Source organism: Cariama cristata, unplaced genomic scaffold (assembly GCF_000690535.1).
Source record: "Cariama cristata isolate BGI_N322 unplaced genomic scaffold, ASM69053v1 scaffold17555, whole genome shotgun sequence".
Classification (NCBI taxonomy): Eukaryota; Metazoa; Chordata; class Aves; order Cariamiformes; family Cariamidae; genus Cariama; species Cariama cristata.
The window spans coordinates 80719-84833 of NW_009617159.1; the positions used below are offsets into that span (position 1 = coordinate 80719).

Sequence of the window (4115 nt, forward strand, 5' to 3'; positions counted from 1 at the left end):
ACATCCCCCCTTAAAATAGATTTATCACAAAATCCTGTCCTCCTACCGACCATCTTCAGACCAGAACATATATTTCTCTGATCATTAATTAACTGATGCAGAGAAACAGCTTCAAGCTTTTTAACCTCTTCGTTTCTCTTTTGTCCTTCAAGAGTGTAGATGACAATGCAGGGGTGGTGTTCAAAACACAAATAGCTTCTTGAGCAACTGTAGTGCTATCATCATGCTTTGAGCCCTATAGTCATGGGCTCAAACATTAAAACCATTCAGAAAGCAGGTATTTGAGCTGTTTTCCCAGTACATACATTCTGTTCCTAGTCACATATGTTTAAATCTGACATAACACCATTAACACTGCTGACATTGATGTGGAGAAATAAAGATGGTTAACTGCCAATAGCGCACATAACCACAACAACAAAGTCATGTGATCTACCAGTAAGTATCTGACCTGAAAAGAGAAAGGAATATGATATTGTTAGCACAGCTTGTCTGTCTGTCTGTCTGCCTATCCCTTATCACTGTGACATCTCAACTCTCAGGATAAGCCATAGCTTTTCTCCTTTTTGGAGTCTATCCAAATACCTTCGACAATATGAAATGCAACACTACATAATTAACAGGAAGGGAGAGAGCCAAATGCACCAACAACTTCTGAGTGTATCAAGCCTTCTGAAACTAAAACAGTGAAATAAAGCTAGAGGAACTAGCTGCTCTGTCCCTAGGATGTGCTTACAAGGAAAATGCGCAATTATTGGCATTTGCTCTCCTCCTTCTCTCTCCTGAGCCCTCGCACCCCAACCCCATCACCCTCAGCAGCTAGCCAGTGGAGATTTTTATGTTACAGCAGTGATTATCAGGACAACTAAGTAAAAAAAAAAAAAATCAAAATCTGATCCAAATCTGTAGACAACTAATACCAACAGTATCAGAGTACAACTCCCAGCTTCATTTTCTGTTTTAAATGAAATATAGTGAGCAAATGCACTTCTGATCTCTCTTATTAGTCCCATTTGTTAAAATGCTGTATTATTTACATCTTTGCACAGAGTGAGGAAATGGCCTTAGAATTCCATCTCAAAAGCAAAATTATGATAAAAACTAGTGGAGCTTTGTGAGCTTATCTAAAGGTAAGGTTCCTGCAGAGGTACAACTGTATCAGCATCCCGTCACCAGGGCTTTCACTCAACTAAAGGTCTAGACTTGACAAAAGTAGTCAAATAGTGGGCTTCCATCATACTTGGCAGCATTTCTGGTGGGGTTTGCATGCATTAGGAGTTTGATTCAGCAATTAACATCACTTTGGGGACTGACTCACCCAGGCACTATCCAGTTAACAACATCTTACCTTGAGATGTCAGTCCCAACCACAGAACCAGGTAAATCTCACAATAGAGGTATCTCGATTTAAGCTAGGTGCCTGCCTTCATTGCAGTCAGCACTGGTCCTTGTTACACAGCCATTGGGACTTGATTCATTTGAGCACAGCTAGGAGTGTCCTCAAAAAAGAAAGAAATCATGCCGTTCACTCCACTGACTACATTGGTTAGACCTCCACTGATTATTTTAGGATCCCAAGGTGATTTGCTGACAAACGGGAGCACATATAGACACACTCTAGATGTGCATGTTGAGTCAGTGGGAGGTATGTTGCAACAGGACCAGTTACAAGAGTAGAAATCAAAGTTCCCAGGCAAGCTAGGGTCTCTAAAGACATGATATAAGCAATTATCCAGCTGCAGCCAACTCAGCTTTCATATTTGGTAGCTGTGTGTATATTAGTAAAGTAAACATACCTGGCACTTTCCCCTAGCACTGGGGCCAGCTGGCACAGAAAAGCCCACACCCAAACTATTAAATTCTCTTACTTTCCAGAATATCATAGCCACATCCAAGCTAACTACTGAAAACAGTCTCTATTCTGTGCTAATATTCAGACTTTATCCAGGAATTGTTTAGAGTTAGTCACAAGCCCAAACTATGTCAAGGACCTTTCTAAAAATTCAGTGGTACAGATGATTGGGTTCCAGTTTCTCTGAACTTCCTTGGCACAGTTTTAGTTTACTGTTATAAATGTAGCTGATGGATCTTGACAGGAGTATTAGCAATCAAGAGGTGATTTTAAAAAGAGCTAGCTTTCACTACATCCTGTATTCAAAGATGTGAGGTAGCTAGAGAACAAATTTCAAGTTGAAGCTCAAGTAAAGCATTTCCAAGGGAGCTTCCAGCAGTATTTAAAGATTGAATCAACTCAGGTGAAATCAGGAGGTGTTTAGTTTGTTCTTTTGCTGAGATCAAATCATAGGACCTTGCTGACTGGCAGATTATTCAACTAGTCAAATGTAAACTGGGAACATTACCAGGTGCTTACTGGCTAATAAGTGATTGCAAAAGCAGATCCATTGCCATTGAATAATACCCCAGCTCGTTACTCACCATAACTCTCCAGCTCTCTCTCTGGAGATTGATGACTGCTGTGAGGCTCGAGGAACACTTTTGCTCACATCTTCAGAGCTGCAGTGCTGGTACCTCCTCATCCTGGTGGTTGGCAGGAAAACTTCATGGACTGCCAGTTACTTGGAGCCTTGGCTTCAAGAGGGGAGGACGAAGAGGGATGCCTGTTTATTCCATGGACCTCCCTCTTAAAACCACATCTGCCATACTCAGTAAACCTGTTATCTCACTTTGAGGCTAAGACCATAGGTTTTATGACCTCTCATAAACTTTTGTTATTAGTGAAAGGCAGGGAGTATAACTTTAATGCAAAAGTGAGAAGCTGTGCTTGCATGCATGTGTATGCATGTCTTTTTTAAATGCAAGCCACCCTGTGTCATCTGTGGGACCTGCCTTTGAGAAGAAACTAGACCAGGGAGGAGGTGCTGCTGAACGCATTCACAGTACAGCCCAAGGCTGTAAGCCATGTCTGGTGCCGTTGTTAGGAGCAGGTATACACCTGGCAGCAAATACTTAGCATTAGCTTTTTGAGGGGCTCTCAAACTGTCTCTTCATTTCAGCCTACCTGTTCAGACACACTGGGTTCCTAGGGTTGGTTTGTGCTGCCAAAGCTTTGCAGGAGTGGGATAACAGATGGCTTTGTCTGGAGTACAGGCTGGTCCAGGCTAGTCTCTACCCAGGGTTTCTGCTCAGAAATGTTGTTGACACACAGAGACATTTCTGGCAAAGGTAGCAGAGGCGATTCTTATACAATGTGACGGCCTCCTGCCTCACTAATATCTCAAACCCATGGTCACACCAAAAGTCATACACAGTCCGAGCAAATGAGGTTTTTTTCCTGGAGCTAACAAAAAAAACAAGACAAAAAAAACCAAAAAAAAACAAAAACCACAAAACCAAAAACCAAACACACCAGAAACCCTCCCCAAAGCTGAATGTATTAGATGCATTGCATCCTGTGTGTTTCTGACCTATCTCGGCTCTTCTGATCCCCAGAAACCAAGTCTTCCATTGAGACAAAGAATGTAATTTTAGGTGTCCTGTAGATACAATATTCAGTCACTATAGGTGTTTCTACTGCTGGCCATGCTGCATGGCTGATTGGATGATTTGCTGGCAAGGTATGAAACTACTTATGGAAACCATGTTAAGAGAGCACTAGTGTGCATCTTTCTCAACTGCAGAGTCAACACAAAGTCTGCAGAAATTCCCAGTTAATAAAGCTCTTTATATTGTTTAAGTCGCTAACCGTCAAACTATTCATGCCAATGAATACCAAAATGGAGAACTCATTAAATTCACATTTTAATTATATTGCCATCATAAGGAAGTAGCAGTAGGTATATCAGGTTCCCTTCGTCATGAATATTAGAAAGCAAAGGAAAGGTTATGCTGGTGGCTGGTGAGTGAAGGAGGGTCTAGAGATTTACCCCAGTTGTGATTGAGGGAAAAGCAAGACAGAGTGCCTTGAGACCGTGCATCACATCTGCTGACATCCGCCTCAAAGGTGACCCAAATCTTGTGTGTGCTGTTACTGTGACACCAACATTTGGATCCCCATGCTTCACATAATCTTCTGTCCAAACTGGCACTCAGACCAGGCGCTGAGTCCTGGGACACTGATCTGTAACAACTCCTTCCAGCCTTTGTTCGCCATTGGC

At 42.1% G+C, this 4115-nt stretch overlaps 1 protein-coding gene across 1 annotated transcript in view; it reads left to right on the top strand.

Moving 5' to 3' along the window:
• LOC104161873 (CUGBP Elav-like family member 4) overlaps nt 1–4115 on the top strand; it is an 80312-nt gene that overhangs the window by 75900 nt on the left and 297 nt on the right. The window lies entirely within an intron of this gene.